Source organism: Cygnus olor, chromosome Z (assembly GCF_009769625.2).
Source record: "Cygnus olor isolate bCygOlo1 chromosome Z, bCygOlo1.pri.v2, whole genome shotgun sequence".
In the NCBI taxonomy this organism is placed as follows: Eukaryota; Metazoa; Chordata; class Aves; order Anseriformes; family Anatidae; genus Cygnus; species Cygnus olor.
The window spans coordinates 81,453,840-81,481,114 of NC_049198.1; the positions used below are offsets into that span (position 1 = coordinate 81,453,840).

The following is a 27,275-nucleotide window of genomic DNA, read 5'->3' on the forward strand; positions in this document are numbered from 1 at the left end:
CAAATACAGGAAATCTTAGAATTTCTATTGAAAACCAACTGTCTTTGGGGAAAAAAAAAAAAAAAAAGAAAAAAGAAAAACAAAACAAAACAAACAAACAAACAAAAAGAAACAAGCAACTGATTTAAGGACTTAGCCTGCTGCAGACCTTGTCCTACCTTCTTACTTAATGCATGTATACCGCATTCCTCACTTGAAACTCTGTGGGGACATTGCTCCCCACATTCCTACTTCTGGAAGACAGCTCAGGAGGCAAGCTAATAAACCTGTCTTCATGGAGCAAGCGTTCAACCCAGCCCCAGGAAAAGGATTTTGTGATTTCCAGGCAGAAGGTTCAGCCTCTAATAAGGACAACTTTTTTTAAAAGCGATACCAAACCCATGGTCTCAACACCTATGTAGTCTTCACAGGTTTTGCCAGTGGGTCAGTGTGTCCTTGGCTTTGAGTCCCAGACTAAAATTATTGGCTTGATCAAACGACACCCCCTGTTAGGACAGGAGCCTTTTGGGTCAGGGCATTTCACATGCACAGCAGGTCTTAGATACAGGGGATTTAGGATGGCTTCACACACTCTTACAAGCAGCAGCAACAATGCATTTTCACTCTGAAGACCTTTGCAAATGGTAAGGAAACTGCATGTCTCATCCCTAGGGATCAAATATCAGCTCAGATACATCAAGGGAAGCATCCACTGAAGGAAAGGTTCCAACGGAAACTTGAGTGCAAGAACTTCCCCTGTGCAATCTGAACTCCAGCATGGGTTTGAAAAGATCCCAGTAGTCTGGAGTGTGTGCAGTAACAGCAAGAACAGGTTTTACTCCAGCATATTACACCAGTTCAGAGACCTACATCTCTCCCATAAGATTTGCTGGTGTCATACTCTATATAATGTAGATTCAGCTGCATCCTAACCCCTGCCTGTTAAGTACACCTCACAAAATCATCAATTTCATCACCGATTTCAGTAAGAACTGGTCTGACCTCAGCCAATGTCCTTCATAAGTATATTCCTATTCTATTGTGAGCATCTTCCTCAAGCAAGAATTTGGATGTCCCTGATGAAACATGGTGATTCACCTGAGTAGAGCCAAGGACCTTTTAACTCATCAGCCCCGACCATGACTGGAAAGGCTCATTGTGGCCCCATGGCAATGGCAGAACTCCATAACACAGGCTCCCTCTAGTCCCTATACACATTTCATCAGGCTGCACCTGTGCTGGGGCAGACACTGGGTAGAACCAATGAGAATGGCATGCTCCTAGCTGCTCTCACTACTACTCCTCTTCAGGACCTGAACTGTGGCAGAAAAACAACTGTAAGCAGTCTAAACATAAGCCTGAGGAGATTAGATCCATCCAGGGACATGGCTCAACCTGTAGCAAACGAGGTGCAACAACCAGCAAGCAAGGAGGTCATTTTTTGAAAGGAATGAAAAAACCCATCAGTGATGGGACAAAATAACTGTTTTTGCAGCACAGATCACAACATTGCACATAAGGGAAGCATGCAAGCATTTGGACATAGAATGAGAAGTCAGACATAAGCAACATGGCACTGTTCTTGGACAAGCCCCAGAAAGAACTTCAGTTCTCCTGCCCTCAGCATGTTTCTCCTGAAGTGCTGGAGCCTCTTGAGAACATTTTCACTGGTACTGCATCAACCTGGCTGGTAGTTCAAAGCAGCAGAAGGGTGGTCTGGCACCCCTCTGACCTTTCCCCCTCCCCTCAAGACCTTACCTTCACCGACGGCTGAGCAGATAAAGCTCCATTTTTTCTGTCATCCTCATCCCATGCTTCCTCTTGATCCTCAGGCTCCATATTGTTATTGCGACTTCCCAGCTCCTCTTCCTCTTTTGGGACTCCATCACTGTTCAGCCCCTGTACGAGTGCCACCACTGCCTCTGGCTTGGGCAGTTTAGTTATCTAAAAGTGTTTCTTATAATGGGGTGTGTCCTTGCAGATAAGCCTCTGTTTCTCCACTGAGAATGGTCGCTCTTTGTCTTCAGCCTCATCTTCACTCCTTATTAGTGTGTCCTCAGCAAAGTGTACAGTGGGCTGCAATGGAAAAGCCCCAGAAAGGCTGTGAGCCTCAGATAACAGCCATAGCTGCAGGCAGCACATAAATCTGCTGTCCCTCTACTACCAACACAGGCAAAGCCAGCTTTTCTGTTTTAATATTAAAGAAGATGCAGGAATACATACTCAAATTTCCCCATACTTGTTTTCGCCCCATCCCCCGTATCAACTCCTTCACCTAGACACATCTGTCAGCTTCATGGACTGAGGGCACTCAGACCTGTAACCCTGATTTTTGCACAGTCCCTGCCCCATTCCCATGCTATCTTTCCTAGTCTTTGATGGACCCTGCTCCCCCAAGCTCCCTGAATCTCTACTTGCAGTTAGCTTCCAGGGCCTTTACTTGCCTCCAGCAATGCCCAAATCACACTCTGTAAATCCATTTATGATTTTCTCTGAAACTTTCAAATCCTTCCACTTTTTAACATGACCCTGATGCAGTTCCTAGATTCCTACTTCATTGTATTCCACTTCTACATCTTCCTCCTCTTGGACAGCTGCTTTTTTTATGCTCCTCTTCAGCTTTTGGCTTTACCGCCTTCTCCAGCTCCTGCATCTCAGACAGCTGCCCATTTGGCCAGCTCCTTTGTCCCTCCTCTCCCTGCTCTTCTCCCCTAAAGTCAGCAAGAGCCGGTGCTGTTAGAAAGGTGGGAGTCCTCACTGCGATTTGATGTGGCACTCAGTCTTTTCTCCTGGGAAGATGATAGGTTACAAAAATCAAGATGGAAACCAAAGTAGGAAATGGATCAGTATAATCTGATTGGTGCAGGGTGGGGTATGGTCCACTGCCAACAGAACCAGCTTTTTCAAGTTGCCCGCTACCTTCCTAGCTCCACCCCTGTTTCACCATCTGTGTGGGCATTTATTGACAGTATCACACCTGGGCAGCAAGGCAACATCCCCTAGTACTCTATTCCCATCAGTCTTTATTCAGTATATCAGAGCCTTCTTTTTCTCTCCCTGTTTTGTGACTGTCCTGGTTTCAGTTAGGACAGGGTTAATTTTCCTCCTAGTAGCTGGTAGGGTGCTATGTTTTGGATTAGGATGAGAAGAGCGCTGATAACATGCTGATGTTTTAATTGTTGTAGAGCAGTGCTTACACCAAGCCAAGGACTTTTCAGCTTCTTGCTCTGTCCTGCCAGCGAGCAGGCTAGGGATGCAGCAGGAGCTGGGAGGGGACAGACCCAGGACAGCTGACCCAAACTGGCCAAAGGGGTATTCCATACCATCTGACGTCATGCTGAACAATATATAGGGGTGGCTAGCCGGGGTGGGGGGCCGGCTGCTCAGGGATAGGCTTGGCATCGGTCAGTGGGTGGTGAGCAATTGCATTGTGCATCACTTGTTTCGTACACATTATTAGTAGTAATACTATTATCATTATTATTATTATTATTGTTATTATTATTTTCCCTGTCTTAATAAACTGTCTTTATCTCAACTCACAGGCTTCACTTTCCCATTTCTCTCCCCCATCCCAGAGAGGGAGGGGGGAGGGTGAGCAAACGGCTGTGTGGTGTTTAGCTGCCGGCCGTGTTAAACCACAACAGTGACAGAAGTGGCACTGAGGCACACAATCCCTGTTATGGCCTTTTCTGTATCCTTGCTGCATCTTGTGCTGTCTCAGTGGCCCCAGCAGACACCACAAGATAGGTTCTAATTCATGAAATGCAGACAATCCATGCTCAGTCCATTCCCACGTTTCCCAAAAGTTAAGCTCTTTCTGCCCAGCTTACAAACACTGCCTCTCCATTCCCCACATCTGCTACATGTTCTGTATGGTTATCCATTTCTTAGCGAACAGCACTCCCTTCTGACTTAGGTGAATTCAGGTCTGTGCCAGGTTTTGCAGCATGTACCTCATTGCGCCGAACTTCTATCACTTTCTTCATAACCTTCATCTCACTGGGATGAGGGGTTGCTCTGCGCTGTAGACCCTACCAGAGAAAAAGCACGCATGCAGAACATGAGATTTAACAGTCAGAGGAATATGTGTCATGCCTCAGGATTGAATCAGTTCAAATGACACGTTTTATCAGACCACAAGAGCCCCAGCTGGACATGAACTAAATGTCATAGAATCTGATCTGGACTTCTCTGTTATTACAACGTGCAGCTGGGAAGAGGAGAGAAATGGAAGATGACACTTACCAGATCCATCTCACAGACATTAACCTCCTCTCCATCTGACACAGGGTCTGGAAGAAATTATAAAGATGGGAAGTTTTTAATTGTGTTTGTCTTAGTAAATGCCAATCAGTCGACACAGAATCCCCCTAAAGGAACACACGGGTAGACTTTCTTCTTAATCCGTCTGGTGCTTCTTACTATGCTTGACAAGCTTGTGTGTCAGCAGAACTTGTGATGCTTAGCTAGGTCCATCCAAGCTAAAAGTCAAGAAAAGCAGTATTATAAAATTAATAAGAGAGTTAAAAGAAAGAAGAAAAAAAATAAAAACACCCAAACCCTAACCAGTAAACCTCCAAACACCAGCAGGAAAATTATCTCCATGCTGGAGGGACAGATAAATTTTTTACATTTCATTAGAAGGATTCAGATCTCTAGATAATGTCTCTTTACAAGATAAAAAGGAAGAAGTTCAGCAAGAGATTTAAACCAATAGAATACCTGCTGAAAAGTGAAACTTCTATCCTCTCCTTTGCATCTGCAATTAAAGCAAAATGATCTGCCATATTTTTTGAGGCTGCCTGTCTACAATTATAATGTTTAGCTACCTTAGTAGCACTACACTCCACAGCACAGGCTTACTTCTGGCTCCAGGCTAGAAGATTGCCTAGCACAAGTTTGGTTGTACAGCTTTTCCCTGTGGAGGGCACCAACTAAAATCCAGTCCTGATGCTGCTGTGACCATTAGGATCTCTAGACTACCTGATTGATCTGCGGGCAGTTTAGCAGTCATAACTCAGTTCCCATGGGACAGCCACCAAACTGTAAGTCTGCATAAATGCTCTCAAGGAAATAAATCTCTTTTATACCTTTTTGTCTTCTCAGGACACCTAATGCCCTCATTACTGCAAAAATTTAGTACAAACCTACAGCAATATCATAGGAGCTGTGAGATGGGAACACCATAATTGCTCCTTGTCCTAGGAAAAAACTGTAGATTGTGCCTGTGCTTCCATAGGAAGATAGCAAGCCACCAGAAAACTCCTTACCCATCTCTCAGCTCCAGACTCCTCTTCATCATCCACTTTGGGTTCATCCAGAAACTGAATTACACTGACTCTGTTTAAATTGGTGTCTGTCCAGCTCTCATCCACACTGTTTTGCAAAAGATTCTCTAGGAAGAAAAATAACAGACTGGGAGATACTTTCTGAACATTCAGGGATATGGTCTTGGATGAAAGACAGTTCTCAACTCATTAGGGCACTTTTGTCTCATCTGCTCATGGCATCAAGCTGCAGAGGCTTTGAAGACATAGGATCTAGCCTCCAGGTGTTGTCACCTCTTGTATATCTCCTACCAGATCCATGGCAGCATCTACAAAATGTACTGAAGGTTTCAGCTGTAGTGTATCTTACTGAAGAACTAACAAAAAAGGTAGGATTAAGGCACAAATCAGAAGTACTAACACAAAAACATCAACAGGACAGGAAGCAAACCTTACAGACTATGAACTCCTCAGTCAGTAAATATAAGCAGAAGATTTGAAGACTAGGCTGCAGCTTTTTCACCACATGGTAGAGAAGCAATTTGTCAGTTTTAGCAATCTGCCTTGGAAATCAACAGCAGTCAGTCAGGAGCTTAGGTGCACTACAGCTACCACAGTAACCAAGAACAGTCCAGCTAAGCAGAGAAGGTTCACATTCTCTTCCCTACATCACTCTCTGCAGTACACAGTACTTCAGACAGCATTCATAATGTAGTCTCTTACCTAGGCTAGGAGAAGGCTGCTGGGGAAGCAGGTAACAAGTGAGAACTTTTTCTCTTGTCTTTTCATCATTCTCTGTTTGGAATTTCAGCATGGGCTGGGACTGATTTTCTGCCAGCCGCAGGGCTTTCAGGTTAAGATTTCAAAGCAAACAGCAAGTTTTGTAGTCTGCAAGAGAAAAGAACTGTTGGTTAAACTTATTTAGTAATGAAGGCAATTCCACTTAGCTCCAGACTGCCTCATCTGCATTAGAGAAAGACAGAGTCTAGCCACTATGGGAATCCCTCTCTTCTGTACACACAGAAGCAGCTGGCTTAAGCTGCATGCGGCTCTGCCACAGCCAGGGACTGGTCTCCACAGACCACAAGGAACCTGGATCAGTTTTTAGCAGGTGACAACTCTATCATTTCGCGTGTGGAAAATGGTGAACTCTGAAGAGGGATTTGAAAACCAAAAAGATGCTGCTTTAATGCACTCCTGTACAGACAATGTTCCAAACAGAAGCTCTGGTCAGCTTCCAACTGCTACAAAAATACCAGCCTCAGCTAACAGAACTGCAGTTAAAATCTGCAGAAGCTGTCAGACCAGATCACAAACGTTTGCACACTGTGGTTATTTTTTCCTGTTTGTTTGTTTTAAATGGAAGTTTTTGAACTAGTCTACCTGCAGACTCTATTTTGTAAATAGCAAAGCCCCAAATCACACTGCTGTATGTGACATGGCACCTGGTAGAAGTTTCATCTTCCCACAGTCAGATTAGGGAAACACCCACTGAATCACATGCAAATCAGGAAAGAAAATGTCTCCATCCCTACATGAACTGCAGACCTGTAGTAGGCTACAAACAGTTGATTGCTGAGTGGTTCAAAGCACAGCTCAGGCTGTGCTTTGTACAGGTCCACTGATCAGACTGAATTGTACTCTGTAGATGCTGACAGTCCCATTGAGACACCTAAACAGCGTAGAAAACACTGGAAAAACCATAACCACATTGGCAAAACAATGGAGAAATTGAGCTGTCACTGGCTGGAGAGAAAACCTGAAGAAAAAGAGCCAGGTGTGCCCAATGTCACTCCCAGATACATAGAATCAAGCAAATAAAATTATGTTTGCATTTGCACAGAACTGACAGTGAGCCCAGCACTCACTTCAGACCACTGCCAGGGGCTGAAGGCAGAACACTCTTGGCACAGGAAACAGATAGAGCCAAAAGCCACCCTAAAGCTTATGTGTTATGATGAAGACTGTGCGTGTTGAGTTGGGGGTGTCAATGAGAGCAGGAGGAGGAGAAGCTGTTCTTCTACTGAACTGGGAAAAGCAAAAGACTCAGACACCAATTACGTGAGGATTGATGACATACAACTACGAAATTTGGAGGCATGAATACAGTGGACCAGGGATTTCCCTGGATCTTTGTTTCACACATGGAAAAACATCCCCACGTATCTGTATCAATTCTACCCTATGCTTTGCAGGCAAAAAGCTTGACAGACACAGCCTGTTTCCAGAGCTTTAAGCAACCTCTCTGAACTGCTGATTCCATGATCAGCACAGATCTAGAGTCTCCCAAAACACACCATTGCCCAGCCCATAGTGCTTCTTCCCAGCAGCCTCCTTAGGAATACACCTACAAGCCTGTTTACCCCTTTTGCTGCTAACCTGTTCCCAGCCACATCAAGGACGTGAAGCTCGGTGGTGTTGGCAAGCTCTGCTGGCAGGAGGGACAGGCGATTTTCTCGCAAGGACAGCACATTCAGATTGGTACAGCCTCCAATCTCAGCTGAAGGGATGTTAGTCAGTTCCGATCCACATTCAGGTTTGTCAGCTTGGTCAGCTTCCCAAGGGACTTTGGTAAGGCCTAGGAAGGACATGATTCAGCAGCTGCTAAAGATAAGGACAGCAGAATGGGCATAAAATCCTCTACTGGATGGAAAAAAAAAAAAAAAAGCTGCCTTCTGTCCAAGCAGAGATGAGATGAATTCTGGGCCACAAAAAGGCTAACAAATAACTTGTAGGGTAAGAAATGGTTCTCATTCCTGTGGCATGGGGATTCTGAAAGATTGAAAAGCTTCTCCCATTCTGACAGTGTTTGGCACCACAAGAGGGAAGCAGAGAGTTAAATCTATTTAAAGGGTGACAGGCAGCACTTTCCCAGGAGCACAAGAGCAGCAGGCATCTGGCATCAGGCTGGCATCTCCAGGGACCCTTGCAGACAATACATAAGACATCAGTGCCTTAAAGTATAGCTCGTTGAGGCAGAGAAGCCACACTTAAATTCCCAGATCATTACGCATTAAGAGCTTTAGAAAGAGAATACTAGAGACAGCAGATCCCTGTTCCTGGACATAGTTCTGGGCATTGTGTTACTAGGGAAACTGACCAAACAGGTTCAAAGAATGGCCACCCTAGGTTATAAGTGAGAAGACAGAGAGCAAAATGGACTGAGAGAGCAAAGGATAGTGTGCAAGGCTTTCTGTACTCCTCCATAACACAACCAGTCTCCATCCGTTCTGTTTTGTGCAGCATGGTGAAGGAGTAGAGAAAGAGTAACAAACTTATTCCAAGAGGACAGAAGTCTCTCACACCAGTGTCATCAGTATGAATAAAGCCTACTAAGTCCAAACCAAAGGCCCTGCAGAAGAGAGAGGCCATGCCAACTTTCCCCTATGCTGAGTGTTCCACATGTCAGGAGAGCAGACAGCTGCAGGTCTTGGCAAAAGCAGGGTGATCCTAGGCCTTAACTTCAAGGGAAGACGATTACAAGACGAAGACCAGAGAAAGCTAGGGAGGACGAAGAACTTCAACTCTCATTCTCAGCTGTACAAAAAGGTTGCATACACCTTCCTACCTGGAGAGGGGATTCCCGCTGAAGTCTGCAATCTCCAAGGATTTGCAGAATTTGATGCTTTCAGGAATTTCTGGAATGTCTGGAAAAAAGACATGAAAGAAAAAGAGGCTTGAGAAGAATCTATCATGTGGAAAATGGGACACCAGGTACTGGTGGCAGCCTGAGACACAGTAAGACAAGCAAATTTTCATAGCTCCGGATTCATGACAGATCACTCTGCAGGACTGTGAACTGTTCTGACTCTCAGAACAGAAATGCACAGGGCAGTGCAGTATGCAAAGAAGCAAGACTGTGGGGCATCTATTCCCTCACTGAGCTCTGACCTTACTGTTACGGGAGATGTCCAGTTCCACCAGCTGCATGACGTTGGCAACCTCAGGGGGAAGTCTTTGTATTTCATTGTCACTCAGGCCCAGTTTGCGCAGGTTCAGAAGCCTAAAGAAAGGCTAGGACAGGAAGAGAACAAAACTGGGTCAGCAGCAGTTCTGTGGAAAATGTGTCATCTCACCTCAGGGCAAAACTGAACATCCATCCTTGGAGACAAATGCCATCTCCTCTCAATCTCTGTCCTGCTGATGGCCCCAAAGTGCAGTCACTGCACAGATGAGAACCCCAATTAAGGTCTACAAGAGACAAGGGTGAAACCCTGAATTTAATGAGTTTAGCTTAATGATTTATTTAATATCTCTATTATCCCGCTGCCCTTCTCCTTCCTGTGTAGGATTCAGAATGAACAGGTACCTCACGAAACACAGAACATCTATCCTAGGCATTCACATACTCCCATCATGAGGAAGTCACAATCAAGTAGCTCACGAACAGACCTGACGATGCTTATGAGTATGGTTCAGAGAAGCCAACAAAGGGGAAACATAAGAGGACTTTCAGACTGAAGTCCTGTCCCTGCTGTCATAAACATTCCTGCTGTACAGTACATCTTGTCAAGACATCAGTCTCAGGTTCCTACAACAACAGGGAAAACTTCTGTGCCACTTGTACTAGAAAAGGAGTGAGCAAACTATCTGTAGGGGCCAAGTAACCAAGAATTAGAGAACGAAAGTAAATTCCTTCCTAGAAACACCAGTCGTAGAAATGTTGGTTCAAAGGGACCTCTAGAGGTGCGCTGGTCCAATAACATCCAACTTCTTCACACCTGCTCTTGTTCTCAGAAGTGAATTACATTACCTAGAAGAAGTAAATTAGAACATTCATCCATCATCCTCTTTTAGACATAAACAGCCTCTCAGTATGTTTACTAAACATAACATACTATAATTATTAACTTGACAAATCTTGCAGCTGCTTCTAGCTATTGTTGGACATAGGATATAGGACAGGATGGAAACCAAGGCTATGGCATTTGCTGTGTTTCCTGGATTGTTTTAGAATGGCTGGGAATAACAAACAAACATCATTAACCTGATGCAGAAAGAGACAGTTTACCCATAACCTACAAATAGATCAAGACAGAGACTGTTACACGTGTAATAACACTGAAGCAAGACTCTGATTATGTGTTTGGGTTCTGCCACATCACAGATGATCTCTAACAGCTTTTGAGTTTTAGATGACCAAACCTTAAAAGGTAATAACTCAACCCACGATGAAAAAAGAAAATTGAAAAGAAGCTTGGTAAAAACTCATGTCTATGAAGTGACAAGGACAAGCCACTTCTAATCCACGTAATCACCTTGTCTGTGCTAAAACAGAGGCAGAAATGGAGTTACACTAAGCAAGAGAAAATGCAGTCTCAAACTTATTTACAGATCAGAAAACAGATTCAGAGAGTCAGGGCTGCCTACACAGCCTCACTGAGAAGGACCAAACAAGAATTTGAGGTCTGAAACTTCTTTCTCAGTTACCTTTCCAGTAATCCATCTGTATAAAAGGCTGCTGAAACAGACTTGCCCCAGGAACAACTAAGGGGGTATTGAAATTCATTCTGTTTGGGGTGGGAGGGCACCCACAGCTACCACTCATAACACCGCAAAACACAATAACACAAGCCAGACAAGGGATGGGAAAGGAAGTAAAGGTGATGCAAAACGTGACTGTGAAAAGATACACAGACAATGAAGAGAGCTACTCACCCAACCAGACGGGCTAACGAGTTCTATGCACCTGGTTTGAGAAGCTTCTGTGCTGTAAACCCAAACCTCTGCTGTTTCCCATAGAGGTGTCTCAGCCAGGAAGCACTGCTGGGCGCATGTGCATGTCTGAGGGACTGCACAACACGGCCGTAGCTACACTGAGGTTGTCATGCTTCCACATCACTCCCCACACAGAGAGCAAGAAATGCTCAGGCTGAACAGCACCAATACTGAATACTGTACTGCTTTAGGACATTGTGAGAATGAAAAGCTTTGTCAGGAGAAGAGTAAATTCAGTTTGATTTTGAGCAGCATGAGCTCTTTTTAATTCAGTTTATCTAATGTAAAATCAGTTTAAGAAAAAAGGAAGTAGGTGAAAGTCTAAATGACAGCAAAGCCTCAAGCCAGAGCAGGACATTTAGAGACTTGATTTGCTATTGTTTCTTAGATCCTTCTCTAATTTTAGAATGTAAGGAAATTCCGGGCAAGACATTGTGTTGACTTGCTAGAGTCTGCAAGTCAGAAAATAACAAAGGGAATGGAACATCTATAGTCCAAACTTCTAGTGTTTCTGGCTACAGATTTTAAACAGTCTCAAATTAGATGTGCAGACTTCAAAAAAAATATAGAATTTACTAAATAAAATCATGCTATACGTTGCACTGCAAGATATATGGGAAGTATTTATTGACACAGTAGGGATTTAAAAATAGTCGTCTGTGGAGGGAACTGCTATCTGTGAACGACTTCTCTTTAGAGCTGATAGCTAGGCCATCAAAAAAAAAGCACTTATTAAAAAAAAAAAAAAAAAAAACACACTTCTTTGGCACAACAGTTGTATCCGTGCAGTTTATCGCAATCTAACAAAACAAACTGCTTAACAGGCATTTTACTAGCATAGCTATGTTACTGAAAATAATCAGAACCTACATGCACACAGACATGCTTTTGAGGCTAAGTGCAGACCAAGCCTCAGAATTAGGCTGCTGTGACAATCTCAATTCTTCACACTCAATTAAGTTCACTTCTGAGAGTCATCTACTAAACACAACATTGCAAGATACCTTGTTTTGTATATTGTTTTACACCTATTAAACAACGTGTTTTTTTCCTGACACAGCCTTTTTTTGTTGTTTTTTTGGTGACCAAATAAACTCAAAACGTCACAGTACTGACAGGCTATTATCAGATATGTGCAGAAATTTCCATTCAGCAAACACCAAAACATCAGAGTAGTACATCCCACTCCTTAAAAGTCAGTTAAGCTGGACTTAAAATATATATATATATAGATAGATGTGACAAAAATTCAAATTAGTTAGAAGTCATCAGGGGAAATCACAAAAGACAGGTGTAGAATTAGTGTTCTTGTGCAAGAATTAAGATTTTTTATTTGCAAGAGAAGAAAGTTAAACAGGACCCAAGTGACCTGCCATGTCCAGTCTGACTAGAAAGAACGTGTTTTTAATTCTGTTAGGTAACAGCTACTTAGTCCTCACTGTTAACCCCTTACCAACAGGACTGTGTCAGTGAAATGCTGGCAGCTGAAGCACAGATGCACCAAGTCTGTATTTTCCCTTTACAGACTGCTTTGTTCAATACTGTCTTCACTAACAGCACAAAGAGTTTTGCCAGGACAGCTTATCGGTGATTCCATAACTGGCGTAGTACAGACTTACGTGTCATTACAGTAAAAATGCGTAAGTAGAGAGATGAGCACTGCTGAAACAAATAGACATACGCTGGTTGTTCAGCTGCTGTTCAGAGATGAGTCTTTCTGCAGGAGGAAACAGAAGTGCACTTCCCATTTACGGTAGCAAAGCTTTTAGGAAAACTATCAAGCAGTCAAGTTTGCTCTTATCTCTACTAAGACTGTAAATTTAGTATGATGTAATGCATGACAACATGATGTAATCAAGAACTGAGAAGACTGCAAATGCTAGATCTAGCATGATGCATGCAATTTTCAATTCGTTATTTTAGAAACTGAATACTTCAACTCGTAACTCCAACAGCCAGATTTACAAAACATGACCGCACAACAGAATCACTTGTGACACTGGAAGAACAAATTAAATTTAAGATTGTTACTGGAACTAAGAGTGAAAGCCAAAGCAAATGTCTCTTTGGATACCAGTAATTATCCCTTTTTCTAATCACTGTTAATCATGTTTCACACAGCCGGCAAAAAAAATCACAAATTTAGCACCATACTGTATGTCTCTATTGAGATGAAACACATACAACTTCAAGATTTTCTGAGCACCAAAACACACACATACACACACATACAGAAAAACCACCAAAGCTGCATGATTTAGATCCTTCCAACTAGAGTGATATAATATCAAAACCACAAGTTTGGAGAGCACACACGCAGGCCAGGTAACCCTTTAGGCTGTGATGCTTGGCAAAGGTTGCTGTCTAAGATTTACTCAAGCTTAACAGAAATCATATCTGAATCACTTCATCTCTTATTTCCTCCTTCCAAGCTCACACAGAAAAGAGAAGAAAAGAAAATGAAACATCTGCCACAGTTTCAGGAACTAGGAACCTCCCAGAAACGGAGATTATTGTCTTACTGGCTTTCTTCTTGGTCTGATTTATGGCCATGATGGAGAACCCTCTAATCATTTTGCTGGTGCTGGCTGACCACCATCTCCAGCCCTCCATGGACACCTTCTGGGCCACTTTCCCTGCCTGTTCTACCCTGACCCCACAGCTTTTAGAACAGGGAGAAGCCCCTGTCTGCAGGAACTGCAGAGAAACTTCTATAATTTGAGTTGTTTGACCTGTGAGGAACGTGATCTCCACACAAGGGTGCCTTCTGGTTGCTATTTAGCGATCTGGAAAGTTCTTTAGTGCCACATAGGCGTAAATAACACTGTCAGCCTTCAGCTTGGAGGCAGATATGGAAATGGCACCCTAGTATCCTGCCAAGTGTTTCCATCACAGCTAACTTATTTTGTTGGTATAAAAACTTACCAATTCTTTGGTGATCTCTTGCTTAACATTAATCCTTCCTGTGATAATACTACCCTGGCCACACCGCTGAGTTTTTCCCAGATGCTCTCTCCCACTTTCTACAGTTTTTGGCGTATCACATTTACATTCTTTCCCTCACTCTGAAAGTCTCTTTCAGTGCCAGGAAGTGCTTTCCAGAAGGGCTCTACATTGGATTTTCCATCCTTCTGAAAAACTGGTCACACACCCAATAGACAGAGAGAGCGAGCACTATTTAGAGCACATCCAAAAATCCTGCCCATAGAAAATTATGAAAACACCTGTGACATTAGAAAACACCTGTGACTTTGGCTTTGGAATTGGAAATGGCACATTTTCAGTGTCCTGGGGTGACTAGTGTCATCATGTGCTCTGATCTCACCCCCTAATCCTGCTGGCCACACTAGTTCTCATGCAGGCCGGGATGCCATCGGCCTTTCTAGACACCTGGGCATGCTGCTGGCTCACGTTCAGCCAGCCATCAACCAGCATCCCCACGTCATTTTCTGCTGGGCACATTTCCAGCCACCCTTCCCCAGGCCTATGTGGCTGCATTAGGTTGCTGTGAACCAAGTGCAGGACCCAGCACTTAGCCTTGTTCAGTGGCACGTGATTAGACTTGGCCCATCAATCCTTTAACCCAGCCAGCAGCTAAGCACCACACAGGTGCCTGTACTGGGCTGGAGTGGCTGCAGGATCTGGAATGGCCGCAAAGGATGGAGTGGCCACAGGGGTTGGAGTGGCCATGTTAGCATAGCAACCACATAACCACCAAGTGATTATATGAAGATGCTTTATTCAGCGCTGGAAGCCGGGCCAGGTTCCCAAATCCGGCTTCCAGTCCCGTTACATCCCAATCGTTATTTATACATTCAATATTACGTAAGGTATACATATTCATTACAGGTTGCAACATCAGCCTTGCATTCCATTCCAATTAGCTCTCCTCCCATTTGCACATGCGTGGTGCTCTCTGGTGGTCATCCAGGTGGTCGTCCAGATGAAGTAAGGAGTCTTCCTCTCTGTTAAACTTTTCACCTTTCTCACTCGACGCGTGCTCTCTCCGCTCCTTGGTTCTGGTTCAACTCATTTCAGCATTTTCAGGTTCTTATCAAAGGTCAGGTTGTACCTGTTCTCTCACAGGGGTCCCTTTCAAGGATTCATTTGACTGTTCGGTATACTCCCTAAATATCTTAGTATAGATAAATTTAATAATGTAAATACATTTGATAATGCTTGTCTATATTTTATGACCCGTCACCTAAGAAACATTAAAACATCCATTTGGTTTTCCCCAACACTAACAGCCACACGGTCCGTCGTAGGGGTTGGAGTGGCTGCAGGGGTTGGAGTGGCCATTGGGCCTGTCACAGAACTTGGAGTGGCCACAGGGTCTGTCACTAGAGTTATAGCAGCATCAATTGCAGTTCAATAGGCATAGGCCAGGCCCCAGCATGTTAAAGTGATTTGTGTCTCTTTGGAATTACCAGGGTGATGACACACCTTTTTCAAGCATTTTACCATTTTTTTAGGATTTTGCAGTTGTTCAGGGGTGAATTTCCAAAGCACTGGAGGTGCCCACTGCTCTAGATGCCTGCCCATATCCTCCCACGCTCCCTGCCACTCATAACTATCCTGCCTCAGGACAGATCTCTGGATGAGATTCCTAAGTAGTTGTTTAACCTTAAACAAAATCTGAAGCGCATTCAGGAGACCTAACAATAACAACATGCTGGTCTGAACATCCCAAGGATATTCAAGATCTTGAAGAGCTATTGTAACTAGCCCGGAGGAGAAAAGGGGGGTGAAGGAGAAAGGGAGAGTGAACAAGAAGGAAAAAAAAAATCTCCCCCTCTCCCCTCCATAGATTGGCTCCCTGAAGAAAAAAGGTAATGTGTGTAATTGTTAATAGTTTATGAGATATGCTTTCCAAAGTATAGAGGTGACAGCAGTGCTGAGTACAAATACCAGGTTAGTCTCATGACCAGCAATTTTATCGTGACATTTTAACATAAGCCAGTGTTACACTGTACAGTAAAACAATAATCTTAAACCAGCCCCTGGAAAGCACAAACAGCACAACAGGGAACACATACAGTAAGTAATGTGCTATATAACTCAGTTTAGAAAACAGGCACAGCAGACCTGAGATCAAAGCAATCAACATTGTGACTAGCAACAATTAAGCAGAACTAATACCAGTTTTGGTTTAACACACTCTGCTCAGATCTGTCGTTATCTCAACACTTCATGCATGGTTGGCACCAAAAGTTGGGCACCAAAAGGATTGTTGTGGTTTAACCTGGCCAGCAGCTAAGCACCACACAGCCGTTCGCTCACCCTCCCCCCTCCCTCTCTGGGATGGAGGAGAGAATTAGAAAGAAATGAAAGCCTGTGGGTGGAGATAAAGACAGTGTATTGGGGAAGGGGAAGGGGAAGGGGAAGGGGAAGGGGAAGGGGAAGGGGAAGGGGAAGGGGAAGGGGAAGGGGAAGGGGAAGGGGAAGGGGAAGGGGGAGGGGGAGGGGAAGGGGGAGGGGAAGGGGGAGGGGGAGGGGAAGGGGGAGGGGGAGGGGAAGGGGGAGGGGGAGGGGAGGGGGAGAGGGGAGGGGGAGGGGAGGGGAGGGGGAGGGGGAGGGGGAGGGGGAGGGGGGGGAGGGGAGGGGAGGGGAGGGGAGGGGAGGGGAGGGGAGGGGAGGGGAGGGGAGGGGAGGGGAGGGGAGGGGAGGGGAGGGGAGGGAAGGGAAGGGAAGGGAAGGGAAGGGAAGGGAAGGGAAGGGAAGGGAAGGGAAGGGAAGGGAAGGGAAGGGAAGGGAAGGGAAGGGAAGGGAAGGGAAGGGAAGGGAAGGGAAGGGAAGGGAAGGGAAGGGAAGGGAAGGGAAGGGAAGGGAAGGGAAGGGAAGGGAAGGGAAGGGAAGGGAAGGGAAGGGAAGGGAAGGGAAGGGAAGGGAAGGGAAGGGAAGGGAAGGGAAGGGAAGGGAAGGGAAGGGAAGGGAAGGGAAGGGAAGGGAGGGGAGGGAAAGGAAAGGAAAGGAAAGGAAAGGAAAGGAAAGGAAAGGAAAGGAAGGAAAGGAAAGGAAAGGAAAGGAAAGGAAAGGAAAGGAAAGGAAAGGAAAGGAAAGGAAAGGAAAGGAAAGGAAAGGAAAGGAAAGGAAAGGAAAGGAAAGGAAAGGAAAGGAAAGGAAAGGAAAGGAAAGGAAAGGAAAGGAAGGAAGGGAAGGGAAGGAAGGGAAGGAAAGGGAAGGAAAGGGAAGGAAAGGGAAGAAGGGAAGGAAAGGGAAGGAAAGGAAAGGAAAGGAAAATAATGATAATAGTACTACTAATCAACATTATTCTCATCCTAAATCCCAAACACAGCACCATACTAGCTACTAGGAGGAAAATTAACTTTATCCTAGCCAAAACCAGGACACCCACCTATCCAGATCCCTCAGCAAAGCCTTTCCCACCCTCAAGCCAGTCAACTGTCCTACCTAACTTGTAACTGTCTGCAAATTTACTGATGGCGGTGCATTCAATCCCCTCCTCCCTCCTGGTCACTGATGAAAACGTTAAACAAAAAAGGCCCTGGTACAGAGCCCTGGAGAATGCCACCGGTGTCCAGCCACCAGCTGGATTGAACCTGGATTGAATGCCACTTGCTAGGACTCTTTGAGCCCAGCCATCCAGCCACTTCTTTACTCAGCAAACAGTATGTCTGCCCAAGCCCTGAGCAGCCAGTTTCTCCAGGAGAATACTGTGGGCAGCGGTATGAAACGCTTTATAAAAAGCCAGGCAGACAACGTCCAGAGCCTCTCCCTCCTCTACTAAGCGGGTCATCTTGTCATAGTTGATCAGGGTAGTCAGGAGGGACCGAGCCTTCAAAACCCCATGCCGGCTGCTCCTGATCCCTCCATTGGAGGCACGCGCACGTGCCGTGGTACAGCACTCAGGATCACCTGCTCCGTAACCTGCCCTGATACCGACGTCAGACTGACAGGCCTGTAATTCCCTGGAAAGTCCTTCCAGCCCTTCCTGTTGCCTGGAGGCACGTCTGCCAGCCTCCAGGCCACTGGGGCCTCCCTGGTCACAGTGGGCAGCAGAAGAGACCTGCTGCACTCCTGCCTCGCCATGGGAGCCCCACGGCTCCCACTGTCCCCCCAGGCCACAGTGAGCTCCACAGCCCTTCCAAGGAGGCAGGAGCAGGCGGAGCAGCAAGGCTGCCTCTGCCCTCGGCAAGCAGCCTCAGGGCCCGATGTCCAGCAGCCTGGCAGCATGGCTCTTACCCTCTAAACATCACACGTAGTCATTGTGGGTTTGCATATGATATTACAACCACCCTGAAGTCCATAGCACTAATATCTACCTCTCTGTAGGCTATCAGGCCATCAAATGATGGTCCCTTCATTTCGTATTTCGTGTTAACAGTTAATACGTCACTCAGTAGTTATATAACTTATTTCTCTTGAGACCTAAGAAAATATCAAATTACATGTCATGCTTCTTCTAAATTTGTCAAGGTGGCTGATTTATGGACTAAGGAACATATTTCATGTGAACTTTTACAACTTTAATATTCAACTCAGTTTCAATTCCATACTCGATATGATGTTCATGAAGCTGCATGACTACAGGATTGCTTTTCTCCAGTTAATTAGAAATTGGATCATTTCTCTAGGTTAAAAGCAAAGAGTATGCAGCCACCTATGTTAAAATTGTTGCCCTGATTTTCACAGCTAGTGATTTCAAATTCTTTTCAGGCTAATCGGTCTGCTTTTCACTTTACTTAGCTTTCATCATCCCTTTGCACTTCAATTATAACATGTTCATTTTTTATATATCAGAATCCTACTCACTGCACTTTTGAAAACAGTCTTCCCGGCAGGGGAGAAGGAACAGAGGTCTATGAAATAGAATATAGCTAATGACGTAATTAGCAGTTTACCAAGCTAGCACCAGACCCAAAGGATTCTGAATTTTATAAATGTTTATAAATCTAGTTATCTGCTTAATTATGTATTTTGGCTTTTGGTTTTGGTTGGATGGTTTGTTGGTTGGTTTGGTTTGGCTTGTTTTTTGTTTTTTGTTTTGTTTTGTTTTGTTTTGTTTTAGAAAGCCTGAGAAAGTCATAATTTTGATGAGGCTGAAACTCATGAGTGGTATGTGGATAACTGTTCAGCCCAAGGAAGTTTGCATCTCTTTTTCCAGTGAGCGATGCATTCAAGGATAGCTCTAGAATAGTTGAGCTATTGGTCAGCATCCAGGTGACTTTTTTTATATTGTTTTTGCAGATGTGGAGGGATGAGGCATGTGCTACAGGGCAATGGAGGCAGTGGAGTGCTGTGTGAAGGTGATCTAGTGCATGGTGTTGGAGGGAAGGCACTACAGTTGGTGACTACATGATAATAGTTTTTGCTTGTTCAGAAGATGCAAAGCAGGGCATGAAGTGGAATGTCAGCACCAAAGTCCACCTGAGCAAGTTAAGTGATGACCACCGTGTTGAAACAGGTTATTTATTTGAGGTGGCGGTGGTGGTACAGTTTTAAGTATTTCCTGTTTGGGTATTACAGGTGGTGCCCAGTCCTCAGTGTGGCAGGTGGGAGAATTATCCTTGGGGCAGGTGAGTGGCTTGAGTAAAGGAGTGGGAGAGAGGAATCATGGCAGGCAGGTGCGGAGAATAGTCAGACTTGCTAGTGTCTCTGATAAGCACTGGCCTTGGGCAAGGGGGCAGTTGAGCAGCCTGCTTCCACTTCTCTCTTATACAGGTGTTGTGGATGGATGTCCATAAGCTTGGTATGAGAGGTTGCTGAGGGAAGGTGTCTTGCCGTACGAGGATGGTCCTTACCTGGCAGCAGAAGAGAATCTTGAAAGCCATGGTGCCTGGAGTGAAACCTTTCATTTGATTATTTGTAAAATGAATCTTAATGAAATACATGCTAAACATACATGTCTTTACTATTTGACTCTCCACACAAATCATGCTAAACGTCACCCCAGGGAAGGGAACAGTTAATATTAGGATATAAAGGAAAAGGTTTTAGTGTTAGGAAAAAGAGTTGGTGTTAGCATTAGTTAGATAAAGTGAGAGGAGTGTCATAAAAGAGCTGGGGGGAGAAAGAAGAGATTGGAAAGCTGGAAGAGGCAGTCAAAAGGCTGTGCTCCTTCTTCTCCACCAAGACAGGGATGCCTTCTTGGTAAGCTCTGCGCCTTCATCTTTTGGAGAGGAATACCTGCGATAGCATTTTGCTAGTAGTATTATCAGATATGAGTGCTATTGCAGAAAGGGTATTTATCAACAGCAATTCCAAACCTCTTATAGAGAATAGACTCATAGAACCATCCAGGCTGGAAAACATCTCTAAGATCATCTAGTCCAGTCCTATCTGTCACTTTATTAACAGTTTTCAACTTTGTGAAACTGTCTCAGTGAAAGTCCTCTTTCACTCTTAAACAGGCAAGTGTTTGACTCTGATAGGTACCTTTCAGCGTGACACAGGTCCTACTCCCACTCTGCCTAGGTCTCCCACAAAAAATTATTTACAACAGAAGCCATTTGGTATATCTCAACTTCCTTTGGCATCCTTTTCACACACTCACTCACAAAGGAAGTCTGTACTCTCTCTGTCTCCAAACCCTAACCCTAACTCTGAACTTTCTGTGAAACAAAATAATTCGTGGACTTGGACTGATTCCAAAGCGGTGCCCATACAGCAGGGCCCCACACGCCCTGAGGCTCCAAGAGCCCTGCCAGCATATCATAGTGGGACTGGCTCTGGTCTGCACTCAGCTCACAACCACAAGCTGTGTGCAGCTGTGTCCCCAACCCCAAAGGCACATCCTTTGAAATCCCCTTCACAGTCACACTAACAACAGGAGTCTGTGTTTTCTCTCTCTCCAAACCCTAAGCCTAACTCTAGACAGTGCCCAGGTCCAACACACACCACACCCAGCACTTCCATCAAATGCTGCTCACAACGGAAGCCATTTATTTAGCAGCCCTCAATTTCCTTTGGCAGCCCTTTAATGAAACCGCTCACAATGGGAGTCCGGACTTTCTCTCTCTCTAAACCCTAATCCTAGCCCTAGACATTGCCTAGGTCCGAGAAACACTTCACCTAGTGCTCCCAAGAAAAACTGCTCGCAACAGAATCTTTCGGTAGCACTCCACTTGCTTTGGCAGCGTTCTCACAACTTCACTCACAAGGGAAGTCTGTGCTTCCTTTCTTTCCAAACATAAGCCCTAGACAGGGCTAAGACAGCTCCCAGGTCCAACACTCACCTTAGCAAGTGCTCCCATGAAAAAGTGTTCACATCTGAAGCCATTTGGTAGCCCTCAACTTCCTTTGGCAGCCCTTTCACAACCTTCGTCCCAAAGAGAGTTTGACCTTTCTCTCTCTCAAAACCTTAACCCTAACCCTAGACAGCACCCTTTTCCAACATCAACCCCACCTAGGGCTCCTATAAAATAGTGCTCACAACAGAAACCTTTTGATAGCCCTCAACCTTCTTTGGCAGCATTTTCACAACTCCACTGTACTGGGTCGGGCTGGGATGTTAACTTTCCCTGCAGCAGCCCATACAGTGCTGTGCTCTGCACTCGTAGCTAAAACAGCAATGGTATCACACCAGTGTTGTGTCTGCTGCTGAGCAGTGCTGGCACAGCATCAGGACTCTCTCTAACCCCCCTAGGGGTGGGCAAAGATGTGAGAAAAGAAACATCACCAGGGCAGCTGACCTAAACCAACCAAAGGGATATTGCATACCATATGATGTCATGCTCAGCAATAAAAGGTGGAAAAAGGAGGAAGAGTGGAGGGGTGGGCTCTAGTTGTGAAAACATCTGTCCTCCTCCCGAACACCGGCTACATGCGTTGAGGCCCTGCTTCAAGGACGTGGTCAAGCATCATACATTTGTGGGAAGTAGAGAGTAATTTCTTTCCTCTGCACTTCCACATAGCCTCTACTTGTTTTGTTTAGTTTTCCCTTTCCCCCTCCCTTTTCCCCTTTCCTTTTTTTTCCCCTTTAGTTAAATTGTTAATTGTTTAGTTAAATTGTTTAATTAATAATAATCTTTCCTTAATAATTATTTCTTTTTTTCCTTTAATTAAATCATCCTTATCTCAACCTGTGAGTTGTTCTTTCCTTTACTTCTTCCCCTCCTCATCTAAGGAGGGGGAGTGAGAGAGTGGTTATGGTGTTCAGCTGCCTAGCACGGTAAAACCACCACATCCACTCAAAAAGGGAATCTGCATTTCCTCTCTTTCCAAACTTATCTCTAACCCTGACCATAACTCTACTGACCCTGGTTCCTCTAGGACAAGTTGGAGTGCTGTGAGGACATCATTTCCTATTCCTTGGAGAGCCACACTTTCTCCCAGAAGATGTTTGGTTTGCCATGGAGGTGCCTTGGTCCCCAGGGAAATGCTAGCTTGGTAAACTGCTAATTACATCATTAGCCATGTCCTACTTCATAGACCTCTGTTCCTTCTCCCCTGCCAGGAAGACTGTTTTCTAAAGTGCAGTGAGTAGGATTCCGATACCAGTAATAACAGAAGGATTCTGATAACAGTAGGATTCTGGGTAAGTACGCAGGCACCACTGGGCCCGTCCAGCCCAGCCCCAGGTGCCAGGCTCCCCAGCAGGCTGGAGTCGGGGCTCCGCCAAGGATGAATGCTGCAGCGTGGCACTGCCATGCCACTGCTACAGCTGAGGAAACAAAGCGAGTGAGAGTCTCCAGCAGGCTGGACAGGACCAAAGTCAGTGAGTGCACCCTGTTCCACAGCAGGAGCCTGTTTCCCTGGAACATCAGCAGGGGGGTACAGCTGGTACAGCTGGTGGGGAGCATGTTGGTGCCTTTTTTTAGTAAAAAGCCTAATTTTGGGGGGCAAAGGGCCTCATTTGGGGGGGAAAGAGCCTCATTTCTGGGGGGAAGGAGCCTCGTTTTGGGGGGAAAGAGCCTCCTTTTAGGGGGAAAGAGCCTCAATTTTGGGGAAAAAGCCTCCTTTTGGGGAAAAAGCATCCTTTTGGGAAAAACCCCTCCTTTTTGGAGCAATCCCAGCTCGGGTCACATAGGCTCCGCAGCGCCCACCAGCGACTCCTTGTCGGGGGTGGGGGGTGGTGCTTCCTAGGTGGGAGGGGTGCCACATCTTATGCGGGCGGGGGGCTGCATCCTGTGAAGCAGCGGCAGGCGGCGGCGGCAACCCCCCCGAGGAGCAGCAGCGGCAGCAGCATCATCAGGGCCAGGGTTGGGGGGGGGACAGCGGTGTGCCCACGGGTCCCCCGAGGACCCCCCCCTCACCTTGCCCATCATTGCTGGAGCTAGAGGAGGAGGACGACGAGGAAGAGGAAGATGAGGAGTGCCTGTCCTGGGGGGGGAAGGGGGGATCACACCAAATCCCGACCCCATGGGGGGGTGTCCTACAGAGCCTCGTGAGACACCCCAAAAAGGGAGGGAGTCACGTGGGGGGGTGTCAAGGTTGGGGTAGGTACCAGGGCTATTGAGGGGGGGCGATATTGGGGTTATGGGAGGGGTCTTGGGACTCGTCCTGTGGTTGTGGTGTGCTGGGGGGGGGGGGTCTTGTGGTTTTGGGGGGGGTTTCCATGGTTGTAGGGAGTTGGGGGGACATCGTGGGGCTATTTTGTGGGGGGAGGTCTTGGGGTTGTAGGTGTGGGAATAAAAATGTTGTTTTTGCAGAGTTACATTGTTTAAAGATAAGGAATGGGGTATCGAGATATGCTTGCAGTGGTAAGAAAACTTAGCAGGCGACCTTGTAAAATGCAGACAACCAGACTCCTTAGGACAATTAGGTGAAAATCATGGTGTTAAGTCAAATCAGATAAGTGAAGAAACATTACCACTTCAAACAGCAAAAAAGTCAAAAGAAATTTGAAATTTAACAGGCGGGCAACTGAAGGCCATGCATTGTCTGTGAAGCATCAGATAGATTGTGAACCTGGATTACCCACTCAGTGGGGAAACGGGAGGATCCTGTCATCAAAAAGTATATAAGCTGTGTTTTGGAACCAGGAGGTGCGCTCTCCTGCTTGTGGGACGCCCGCCATTGCAAACGCGAATAAATTACTACTTCACTGAGATCCTCACCTGAGCCTAAGTTATTGGCTACGGAGTGTTTCTCACAATTTGGGGGCTCGTCCGGGATCCAGTCACCTACTGGGGAGCCCCACCGCCGCAGCAGCAGGAAGGCGTGCCCCACTGATTTCAGCGGTCCTTGCATCAACGGTGGCAGTTCTGTGGAGAGCTGACAGAGGGCCCGAGACTGATTAAAGAGGCAGGATCCATGAAGTAGTGGGGAAGGGAAGAAGGTAGGCACTCCGGGTTTAAGAACTGATCCGGTAACTCTGTGCACAGACCAAGGTAAGAAATATTAAGTATTGCCTTGGGGGTCAGGTGAGACTCTGTGTGACGTGTGATTGAGATATACTTTTGTACGAAACGAGTGTGGAGTCCTGATCTGCGGTTCCGTACCTCCGCGAGGGGCACGGCCGGAGACAGACGAAGCGGGAGATATGGGAGAGAAAGGAAGAGTCTCGGGAAATTTGGTGTATGGTAAGTCCTTGCACGGGGAAGTGCTTGGCAGTACACCAGGGAATCTGGTAAACTCATAGGTGTGCGGTAGCCCTTGCACAGGGAAGTGCATGGCAGTACACCCCCATTTTCCAGAATTGGAACGTTAGTGTGTGGTACCCTGCAGGAAGGAAATTTCTGTAGCAGCACACTGACAAGGGCTAGGAAAATGGGACAGGGGCAGTTTATTACAGCAACAGGGACACAGGTTCTTTGGGCTGCTGGAGATAAGTCCACTGTCCGCAAAAGCAAGCGAGCACGCATGAAATACACAGGTACTCGTCCTGGCTATTAATGCGTTAAAAGGCACAAAGGCTCTAGAGATTTCTAAGTTTCCATGAAGACACCTGGTACAACCAAGTGTTCAAATCTTACCCCACGACATCCCAATGTGGGGGGAAGAGAGGCTCAGCCCGTCAACTGATCCCGGAAGTCAGAAAGGTATCCTTCGTGATGGTATCTTCCCTAACATCCCCTCTCACTTAAGCCAATTTACATTGTCCGCTGATCTGTTCTCTTTAGTGACCAGTGATAGGACCTGCAGGAATGGTGTCAAGCTGCGGCAGGAGGGGTTCAGGCTAGACATCAGGAAGAGGCTCTTCACTGGGAGGGTTGTCGTGCACTGGAACAGTCTCCCCAGGGCGGTAGTCGCTGCACCAAGCCTGTCGGAGTTCAAGAAGCGTTTGGACTGTGCACTTAGTCACATGGTCTGAATTTTTGGGTTGACCTGTGTGGTTCCAGGAGTTGGACTTGATGATCCTTATGTGTCCCTTCCAGCTCAGGATATTCTATGACTATTTTCTGTCCTTTTAGGTGGAGCTTGAGTGACTCTAGTCAGGCACATCTTGGTTATGATTGGTAAAAGTTATCTCGCTTTTGTTTAAAGGAGAAATTCAGAGCGCGTGCTCAGTGAGGGGTGGTCGCACCTTGGAGGCATGGAGCTTTTGGGATGGAGGTGTGTTTTGGTATTATAATGATGATATAATGAGCAAAAGTTCACTAGAGTACAGCGTTTTGTCAAAACCATGACAGGTCGTTGGCTCAGGGTAGCAAACATGCAGCTTATCGGTCTCGGTGTGCACAAGAGCATCGAGTCCCCATCTCGTCACAGGGCCTATCCGTGATGTCTCCACTCCGCTCTATGCTCTGTACTGTTGCTTAGAGTCGGCCCACCAAGCTCCCCTAGTGCGATAGCATGTAAAGTTGGAGGCCTAGGGAACGCTTAGGTAGCGCAGCTACCCTCCACCCTGAAAGCTTCTTCAATGCTGTACATTTTCTTTAAAATGTGAATATTAGTTTAATTTGCCTAGTTACTTCCGGCAATTATTCTACAACTACCAAAAGCGATATTGAGAAGCCTACTTCCAGCATCTCTGTTGGTAATAATAGCTTCATACTTCTGTGCTTATCCTCGTGGCTTTTCCTTTCGCATACTGGAAAGGCAGAGACTGTTCAACAGAGTCATCTCTGATCCAAAAACCAAAACTCTGATTTCATCCCAAACCAACACTCTCTGATGTCAGTAAGAGTAAAATTGCTATTACTCTTGGTCATCCTGGCTGTCACAGTTGTGCCTCTGTTGGGCTCTCTGTCCAACCCTGTCAATCACCCCTGTCCTGCTCCGTGCCCCTGGGTGGTTCTTCTGTCCCTCTGCCCCGCTGGCTGTCCGTCCACCCAGTTCCCCTCTTGCTGCTTGCGTCCCGCTTGTGCCCTTTTCCTTTGTTTTCTTCCTCCTTTTTAAAAGTATACATCGAAATCTCACTGCTTTCTGTGCAATGCATGCAATACTTCTGTGTTCACCACTTGGGTTAAAATGTATACGAACAACTTCATCACTGAATATGTTCATGGTAAGTCAGTAACGTGTTGTAGGACTCCTAAAACACTATCTTAACACTACTAATGTTGAGAAATAAGGCAATATAGTTGTATATGGGCAGAAAATGTGTTTTATCTTCACTTATAAAACATGCGTCTTTTATCTTCACTGGCTATTAGTTTGAATTTTTAGTCCTGTTTTTTTTTTTGACAGCTCTTTGACAGGTTGAGAGAGGAGCAGCCTGACTTCAAAGAAAAAATAATAGTAATTACAAGCGAACTTACACAGCCTGAACTGGACCATAGTAGCCCAATCCAACAAAAACTTATAGACTGCATTAATATTATATTTCATTGTGCTGCTACAGTCAGATTCAATGAAATGCTAAGGTGAGTTTAAAATACTGTATTCTCTAGTTTGGTAAGCTGATAGTATTCAGAGGGAAGGGGTGAATCAGGTGTCTGCAAAATCTTGCAAATATTCAGGCTGTCTGACTACTAATCTCATTTGTTTTTTGTGTGTCTGGTCAATTTAATGATTCCCCCTTGGGTGTTAACTTTTTCTCCCTACCTAAAACTCGCTATTGGGTGTTCATTGTCTTTTCATAGACAGACAGAAGATACATTATTTAAACCTGCTTTGCCAGCAGTTAGAATACACGGTTTGACATGAAAGAAATCACATCTTTTTAAAGCTTTAGGCAAAAAGACATCCATTTTTGGTGCTTAGAAGCAAAACATGATTTTTGTACTGTGTTATAGGCCCCTTGGTGTTTTTACTGAATTCCCGTACCTGAATTTCAAAGGCCTTTTTGAAGGGAGGCTGTTGAGAGAGACTTGAGAACATATGGCTTTTCCAAGTCTTCCTAACATCACGTGTTGCTCTGATTTCTGGGATGGCTGAAGAGGGTATAAATAATCTGAAGCAGTATGTACTGTGCTCACTACTCATATCGGAGCTTTTTTTGTGTAAGAGAACACAAAC

At 45.5% G+C, this 27,275-nt stretch overlaps 1 long non-coding RNA gene across 1 annotated transcript; it reads right to left on the reverse strand.

Moving 5' to 3' along the window:
- On the reverse strand, positions 1–26,965 carry LOC121062146. Its single transcript, XR_005815428.1, has 4 exons — positions 26,503–26,965; positions 21,420–21,423; positions 18,221–18,227; positions 1–14 (listed from the first exon to the last, which is right to left on the reverse strand). It is a non-coding gene; the product is annotated as an uncharacterized LOC121062146 (long non-coding RNA).
- Positions 26,966–27,275: the final 310 nt, after the last annotated feature.